At 37.1% G+C, this 9,737-nt stretch overlaps 1 pseudogene; it reads right to left on the bottom strand.

The window, feature by feature from the left end:
• Positions 1–432: 432 nt before the first annotated feature.
• On the bottom strand, positions 433–2,044 carry LOC111900028 (vacuole membrane protein KMS1-like; annotated as a pseudogene).
• Positions 2,045–9,737: the final 7,693 nt, after the last annotated feature.

The following is a 9,737-nucleotide window of genomic DNA, read 5'->3' as shown; positions in this document are numbered from 1 at the left end:
TAATATAATTATGTCTAAAACTAATATTCTAAACCTCGCCTATGAGTTCTGCATAAATAAGTGGCAACAGTTATGGAAGAAGGCCCTTGATGAGATTTGGCTTGTTGTGGCCAGCTATACTCAAAGCCAAAACAGCTGCACACCTAACATGCTGCCCATGTTTATCAAAATTTAACAGATCATGCTAATAACTCATACATATAACATTATAAGGAAAAAAAAGAGTAGGGTTTTCCCCATTCCGTTGAATTAGACAAAACAAAATGTTTTCTTTCCATTCCAATGGAATGAAGAATTCCATTCCTCCCCTGATTCCAACATATATAGAGATCCTTACCCTGATCAATTAATTTAATCAAATATGCATAAAAATACCAATCAACCCACCAACACTTTTGTTAAATCAACACAATAACACTATTATTAAAAAAACTATGACTCAAATTTTGTAAAGGAGCTATGTTTTAAATATTGAGCATGTGAAAGGAACCAATGCTTCATGTGATTTAAGTTTGAAGCAACTCCATTATTCTCTGATGAGGAAGCATCCAGTTCTTCTGTCACATCCATTTTATCACCCGAGATACTTGCTGCAAAAAATTGTACATTTTTTGTCATTTTTAAAATAAGATTCAAATAATTTTCTGTCATGTTTTCACAAACATCATTTATCTAGATAGCACTTTATCAGTGTATCACTTAATGAGGAAAAAAAGCAATTTGAGAAGGGAATAGCAATATACGAAAAGGAAAAAAAATAATAATAAGAATAAGTATAAGAAACCTGCTCTAGAAATGAAATATGGAGGTAGCTCTCCTAATGCAATTCCAAGGCCCCAAAGAATAGCTTCTACTTGTACTTGAGGCAAAATGCTGCTAAGTGGAACCTGAACACCTTGAGAGGATAAAAAACAATGGAGGCCCAAACTCTGAACAATCCTTTTGAATCCATGTAGGGCTTCTGTTTAACTTTATTGTATCATAAACAACACTTTTAAGATCCACCCGACCACACTGCATTGCTTTTATTGTGAAGAAAGCAATGTGGGGACCCAGATATAGAACAAAAGTGTGCAACCCAGACCTTGATCAATTAATTACAAATACAACTTAACAAAACTTCAAAAACTTTGGTTTCCAAAAAAGAACATAATAAATGAAAATGCAAGAATATAATTATCTAAGGGAAAAATACAGAACAACACTTGTACTTTCACCATTTTATTGATTTAGCCACTGAAGAAGTATTATTTTTTATTAAATTAGATATTGAACTATTATAATAATAATAATAATAATAATAATAATAATAATAATAATAATAATAATAATAATAATAATAATAATAAATGATAATGGGGATAAAGTTGATTGAGCTCACCAAGACCAATGGAAGATGCAACACCAAGAGCTACCCACCATAGTCCAAACCTTGCATATTCAAGAAGCTCTTCAACATGCTACAAGAACACATGTATCACATATTCATCATTATATATTAATATGTAACATATAATCATGAAAACCAAGGAACTTACAACCTCATCGATAATTTGAAGGAACTTTGAGTACGATGAATCATAGGCAAAGAATTTGTTAACAAACAGAATACCTATTGAAGATCAATGTACAACTGATTTTGGGTTTTGATTTGATTTTATGCTTTTCTTGGAAAACAACTAATAAAGATCAATAAATAGAGACCAAAAAATGGTATTTACTCGGTTTTATGGATGATCTCGTGATCAATAGAAGCTTTCATTTGAGAGAACTCATATACATCATTATTTCAAATAAAACTGTAGAAATATGTAGTTGTAATGGCCTAATGTAAGTAATAGGCAATAAGAAGTACCTTTCCATGAGGACCATCCACAGACAGAAACAAGAGTCCAGCTGCAACTGTGAGTGTGACAAAAAGCATAAGCCAGACAACATGTGTCAGAAGGTATACCAGTGATCTTGTTATATACTGAAGAACAGCCACTATAAAAAGCTTCAATGTTTTGAAAGGTTGTGCTATTAATGTCATATTCTCGTGTTCTTGTTTATCCTTCTCACGCAGTCCTACAATTACAAACAAGAAAACCGATTAGCCAAGGAAACAAGGCATCCACTCACCATTACAAAAATATAAACCCAAAATTGGAAAAAAAATCCAAATGGTAAAATGAGAACTTCCATAATTAAGGCTGTGTTTGTTACACGAGACAAAAAAGATTACAATTTTATCCAATTGACATCAGTCCACTCAATGCACACTAGATACAGAGCAATGCCATTGTGTTGTGTCATGTCTTATGTATATAGACATAGACTATAAAGAGATGATAAATTTTTTCATAAGAAAGGAGTGAGGTGATCTTATTAGATCAATTATACACACACACAGAGAGAGAGAGAGAGATACAGGAATAAACACAACCATGGTTCCATTGTGTTAGTTTGATATTATTACATTGTCATATTAGCTTCATGTAAACTCGAGTAACCTAGAGCAAGTTATCGAACAAACTCATTTCACATCTTCAATGACATTTAATCAATATTGTTTCGATTTACCAAATTAAGTAGGTAAAACTTTCTTAGTCTGAAAAAAGAAACAATACAAAACCTCAACGGAAATAGAGTAAGTAAAGAAGACTAAAAAAACCCTTGCGAAAGTGCAACAGACAAAAGATATGAATCAAATAAAATAAGCCAACAAGGCATGGAGAAAGGGATATAATATGTCCCATGATTTTATAAGGTTAAGAAAAGAGCAAGAATGGTAGCAAGAATCAGGTTGTCATAAAGTCAAATCAATTAACCAATGAAAAAGGATAATAGTTTAATCTATTAGACAACCAGATCAAAAAAGTTGTGGATCTGGACGGATTGAGCTACCCTAGTTATGTCCATGGATTACAGCCAACAACATCAAATGTTAGAGGATTTGATTTAAACAATCCCGGCATCTCAAAAATCAAAAGTGGTACCTGAGATCGGCATCTCGAAAGCCTGAGAAGACAACAAGATTTACGAGTGCGATTGAAGTTATTCTGCACTCACATGCTAAAACAAAAATACATCTTTTGAATCAGTTTAAATTCTCGATAAAATCTCAAATCAGTGACAATCGGGATGAATACAAGTCCTAGAAAATCTGATAAACTCACTATTCAAACGGAGTAGGCTAAGATCAGTAACAACGCAAAAGCAGATCTTTGTTGTTGTTACGTGAAGAGGACTCCAGGAAGATATGAGATTCGCAGCATTCACTGATTGTGCGCTGTCTCTCTATGGATATGATTTGTGCTCACTGTTGCTTGCTTTTCTTGGTCTCGAGTTAGATGTTAAATCAGACAATCCAGCCAACATTGGGACAAAAAATAAAAAGTGTAGAAAATCTTACATACATCTGGTTGGGATCGAAGATGGATTTAGTTATTTCTCCGTTTCTTTTTCCTTATTCTCTATACATTGTTCTTTTCTTTTCTCCCTTTTTCCATCTGAAAGTTTCTTAAAATTTTAGGGCTTCTGCACTTGGAGTTTGCTGAAATTTGTTAATCAGTCACACAAACACACCCTTATTTCTCCATTACCGAACAATCACCAGCCATCATCTCCTCACAACCCCTTGACAACCTTCGAACGCCACCTCACACCCTCACCTGCAAATCGAAAAAAAAAAGAAATAATAAGAAGGGAGAAGAAGGGTTGTGATCGAACCAGAGGAAGAAAAGGCACATCTTTTCTTTTTTCTTTTCGCTCTCAAACTCTAGCTGTAAATAGGAAAGCACGAGAGATATTGGGAGAATAGATACAAGAGAGATAGAGATATCCATTCAGGTACAGTTGAGAGGTGAGAACGTATAATCATTTGAAGAAGAAGGAATTTGGATGGGTGAGGGTGGGGATGAAGAAAACCTGTTTCCTATGAGATCCAGCGCACAAAAGCCCTAGTTCTTCCAATTTTGGGATGGCGTGTATTTAATGTCTCAGAGGGAGAAAATGGTAGATAAAAGAGGATAGTTGATATCGTTGACCACTATATCGCTGCCAAACTCCAAAAATACGAAAGGGAGGAAGAGTTATAGCTGCATAATGAGGTCTAGGGTTTACAGAGAAAAGGAGAAGCAGAGAGTGAAGGTTGTCGGCTGATGGAGAGGATGAATTCGTTATTCCTTCCCGAACAGCAACAAATTGATCACAGAACGAAACCTGCAAATGAGGTCTAGGGTTTACATGGAAACGCTAAAAGATGGAAGAAAAGCAGGGTTTTTAATTTTTTAGGATTTCATTTCCCCCCTGCTATTAAAGGATGGAACGCGCGTTCCATTAAAATTTATAAAGTGACATCCTTAGATGACACACATGTGCCCTCCATGTTTTTTTTGTTTAGACACTAATTTAAGGGCACACAATAACGCATGACCTAAATCTTTAAATTTTTTGAAGAGACGACTCTTTTTTAATGTCACTCTCTTTTGCGTAACATAAATCAATGAGTGTTGTGGTTTGCGCGTCGTAAAAGGGTCTTTTTCTTGTAGTGAATCTAAACAAAAGTCATAGTATACGTTAAACTGAGAGCTTACATCAAAAGAACGTCCAAATCTGACTTCGTATGAGGAAGTTATGAATTTTCTAAGATTTGGCATAGGAGTGTGCAACCCAGAGTTCAAATTTTAGATTGAGCAATTTTTAGCCAACACAACCTAAACGAGAATCGAATATCTCATTAATAGGAGCTCAAGGATAAAAAGTCAGATGAAAACGGATGTCGGATGACAAAGTTATGAATTTTTAACGAACTTTTCTTGTCCCGGCCTGTTAAAAATATAACTTTTAAAAATAAAGTCAAAATTAGTCGACACAGTCTAAATGAAGGTTATATAATACGTCTTTACCTATGCGTGGATATAATGAACATAAAAAATGAAGTTCGTATGCGAAAGTTATGAATTTTAGAAGTCGAGAGAGGAAATTGTGAAGCTGTCCGAGGGGGAACGCCCCGCGTAGAAGAAAGGAACGCTCCGCGTTCGGATACTAGGTCCGAAGTTAGCCACGTCTCTCCATCCGATGAGTGACACGCATTTGTACGAACCTCGGATACTGCCCCACTCCTATGCCTTGCGTTCACATAAGCGCCCTGCGTACGAGGAACACACTATGCTCCTCCAAGGAACGCCCTGCGCACCGAGGCTTTGGCTAGCTATAAAAGGAGGCGCGAGGCAGCCCTAAATCTCACACCTTAAACTCATTCTTCTTCTCTCTACTCTCTCTCTCTCTTTCTAAACCTCCCAAACACCCCCAAGCCTAGGAAACTTCCCTAGCACTAGAAGAAAGCCCCAGAGCACCTGAAGGCTCCTAGAAGAAGTGTTTTTCGGCTTGAAAAGTTTTGCCCCCGCAGAGCCCGGTTTCCAGCAAACCTCCCGGTTTTGTCAAAGGAAACCATATTTTTAAGAAGCGAAGCGTTGTCCAAATTGGAATCACCACTTTATCAAGTGAGTGCATAGTTACTTTTATCTTACACATAGATATGAAGTATTTAATTTAAATTATGTGTATGTGTGCATATTATTTGTGTTCCTGATATCTATGTTGGATGAACGGTTTATACATGTTTTTAATGATTTAAACTGTATATGTATTTTATATCTACGAATATGTTGGGTAGAACATGGGTAGATGAAATAGTTAATGTGTGATGAAATAAAATGATGAGAGGCCTCGATGTTGACGATGTTCTAGTCATCTAGCGGAGTATAGATGATGACCACAGACTATTCTAGACAGTCTAGAGGAACGCTAGCAGGCTCGCAACCTATAGGTGCTTTTGAACGATGTGTTCACCAGTGTACTCCATCCCCCTCATGGTTTCCTTACGGACATTTATTGTTGAGGAACCCCTTTAGCAGTAGTGTCCATCCCGATGAAAATCCTTAGGATAGGTCCCTTATAATAGATGCTTTAGGGACGTAAAGTGAGGATAAAGGGAATGGGTAATCGGGTTGAATGATTTGATGAAAATAATAAACTTATTTATTGTTGGTTGAAAACCCTATGTGCTCACCAGGCTCCCAATCCTGACCCACTCAGTTTTTGTATTACAGGTAGTGATACAAGAGTATAGATGCGAAGATCTGATCAGAGATTATGGATTATAGTCAAGTAGAAATAAATAGATGTTGTCAAGCCTATGTTGTTTTGTTTATGCTTTTGATCTGTATTGACAATGACATCCCGAGGTTTGTAATGTAATGAAAATACAATTCCTTGGAAATGCTTTGATAAATTCTTTATCATGTTTTTGTGAACAAATTTCACAACATTTTTGTTTAAAAGTATACTCTGATTTTCAAATAAAGCATAAACAAATCGGTCTTTTCCGACCGTGAAATTGGGGATGTCACAGTTGGTATCAGAGCATTAGTTTAAGCGAACTACGAAATTTGTAGGATTTCTAGACTTAAACTTATAATGCTAAGCGATGATTGTGAGATGAGTGTCTTCTATAATTTAGAAATGAGCACTAGTTTATTTTAGGAAAGATGCCTAAAATGCTTTTATGTGCTAAATGCCTTATGTTTGCCTTATATGCTATTATTTGTTCGGATCTATGGTCTATTGCCGACCAGATCTTGAAACCTTACGTGTTTAGGATTTCAAGCGTTTGAATATGATATTAGAACTAACATGTAACATTTCTGAGTGATGAGGAGGATTTAAACGACTATCGTAAATAAAGATCTAAATTCACCTACTTTGGTGTATAGATCAACATGGCGAGAAACCGGAATGCACTCGGAAACACAAATGGGAACAAAAATTAGCAGCCTCATCCCCAAGGGATTGAGCAAGTGATGATAGTAGAAGCTACACCTGAGCCAATCATGATGGCTGGAGTACAAGCCATGATTCGGGCTATGATGGCCGAACAGAGGGAAAATATGAGGCAAATTTTGCTGAATAATAGGGATGAACCTTCAATGCATGTTGAACAGCCCGAACTGAATGACAAACATTCGGAAGAAGGGAACTACAGTAGGACCGTTGGTCAAGCTGAACTGCCAGTGGTAAGAAGAAATAACCAAGGTGGAGGAAATGACGGACGTGGATGCAAAAACAAGATTTGATGGCATCCAAACCACCTTGTCTTTCAGGAAGCCCAACACCGGTGGAAGTTATGGATTGGATCTCCGAGATGGAGACAATGTTTGAGAGTTGTGACTGTAGCAAAAGACAAAAGACTGCTCTCGCGGTTCCCCTGTTAAAGTCTGGAGTGCTAAGCTGGTGGAAGCTACGAGCTGATACGATGCCCAAGGGAGAAGCTAGAAAGATGTCTTGGGAAGATTTCCTGGTGTAACTGAAAATGCAATACTGCTCTGAGCAGGATCTTATGGAAATTAACAACGAGTTTCAAAATCTGAAGAAGGGAAGAATGAGCGTCACCAAGTACGCTGCAAGTTTTACATTGAACTCTCCAAGGTCAACAAGTTTTCCCATGGATTATAGTGGACTTTGGTCCAATGGTCAAGCAAACAACCACTTTGAAAGCCACCATTTAGGCTGCTAAGAATGTTGAGACCCATATAAGGGAGAAGGGCCTGGAGAGAGCCGAAGTTGGTGAGAAAAGGAGGTTCGATGGATCGTCAAAATCCAACATAAAGAGCAAGTCTGGTTCAAGGAAATTTGGAGGATAAGGAAGCAAAGCAAAGTGGTGTGAGAAGCACAAGAAGAAGCACTTTGGGAAATGTGAGGGAGAGGTCACCTGTCTTAAGTGTGGAAAGTCTGGGCACTATGCCAATGAATGCACCTTCAATAAGAAAGTATGTTATGGGTACAATGAAGAAGGGCACATTTCGAGGGACTGTCCGAAGAAGAAGGAGGCAGTAAGGCCCAATGTCCCACCGAAGCCGAAGGAGAGAGCTTTCCAGATGAACCTGGAAGCCGCAAAGGATGCAACATATGTCGCTTGAGGTACCTTTCTTGTAAATGGATTATCTGCCAATATATTATTTGATTCCGGAGCAAATTATGCCTTTATATCACACAAATTTGGTGGAAGACTAGCATTGCCTTTAGATAAACTTGATAATGCTCTAGTTGTAGAAGTTGCCAGTGGCAAATTCATACTTGTTAGCGAGTGAATTAAAAACATCGTCATCGACTTGAATGGAAACGAATTCCACAAGGAGCTGTTTGTTGGGTCAAAAATATGGTTTATACTTTACTTTTCTAGGAAAATGTATTTTTGTGTCTTGGACCATAAACAGCTAGGTGTTTACGGCCATATACGTGCTTACGTCCGTAAACCCATTTACGGCCCATGTTCAGTTAGCCCATATTCCATTGTGTATATATATAGGTGTTAGGGGTGAGGAGTAGAGATTGATGAAACACAAGGAGTGTACAGCCAAGAGAGAAACTAGAGAGAAGTTTTGTGTGTGTGAATCTTTTGTATCCGGATCTTCATTCTAATCAATTCATACATAGATTCATCATATTCTTCTTCTTCTTCTCTTCTGTTTTATCTGACATCATCCGTTTGATTGGGATTCCGCACCATCAAACGGATCTGATTGATACACAGGCAAATTAGGGACTTACAATTGGTATCAGAGCTTGGTTGTATCAGTCAATTTTGTCAGATTTGGAGCATTATTTGATCTTATTTTCGAAATATTCTTGCGTTTTTGGATAGATCTCTGAAAATTAAGGGGGGGGGGGGGGTCTTCTTTGCATCTTTGATAAAAACGAGTTTTTAATTGAGTTTTTGAGCAAAAAATGGTGAAAAACGTCGTTTTTTGAAGGGTTTACGGCCATTGAAGGGTTCTCGGCCGTAAACAGTTTGCGGCTAGGGTTTCTCAGCGGCGGCGGCTAGGGCTTCGGAGTTTACGGCCTTGGAGTTCACGGCCCGAGGTTTACGGCTCGGTTTGCGGTCCTCGGTTTGTGGCCAGCGTGACATAGGGTCCGAAGTTCGGACCTTGTCCTCGCACAACATCCTTGCCTCGCAGCCTCATCCTCGCTTCGTAGCTGTCTTCGTCGCCTCGCTTCGCATATATAAAAAATAGGAAACGAGTTTGGGTGCTGCCGAGAATCAAACTCGAGACCTCTGATTCATCGACCACCGCCTTAACCAACTCCTCTAGCATCACCTTTGTTCCTTTCCTCCGCATTCTTTATTCAAAAACGCTCCTTTTCGGTTCCAAGTTTCGCAAAATTGTCATTTTTAGCCCAAAAATTAAATTTCTTTTATTTTTAAATTCCTTTTTCATCTAAAAAATAAAATAATAATAATAATAATAATAATAATAATAAAATAATAATAATAATAATAATAATAATAATAATAATAATAATAAAATAGTTTTTAATTTTTGACTTTTATTTTTGACTTTTGTCTTCAGAAATTGACTTTGACTTTCAAGTTTGACATTTGACTTTAATCTTTGACTTTCTCGTTTGACTTTTAAAATTTCAAATTCAGCTTTTCGGTTTGACTTTTCAAGTTTGACTTTTGAGTTGACTTTTTAAATTTGACTTTTAAGGTTGACTTTTGAGGTTTGTAGTCAAATGGTTTGATTTTTAAGTTTGATTTTGGCTTTCTAGTTGTGATTTTTAATGGATTTTAAGGTTTACGAGAAAGATGAAAACATGAAAGAGAGTCGTTAGGATATGTTAAGACAAAATTTCAACATTTTCGATTATATCCCTGGAGAAACCCTCGAAACTCAGTTGCAGCGATTTACCAC

This window comes from Lactuca sativa, chromosome 6, assembly GCF_002870075.4.
Source record: "Lactuca sativa cultivar Salinas chromosome 6, Lsat_Salinas_v11, whole genome shotgun sequence".
NCBI lineage: Eukaryota > Viridiplantae > Streptophyta > Magnoliopsida > Asterales > Asteraceae > Lactuca > Lactuca sativa.
The sequence above is the reverse complement of the archived record's forward strand: the minus strand, read 5'-3'. Positions and strand labels throughout refer to the sequence as shown.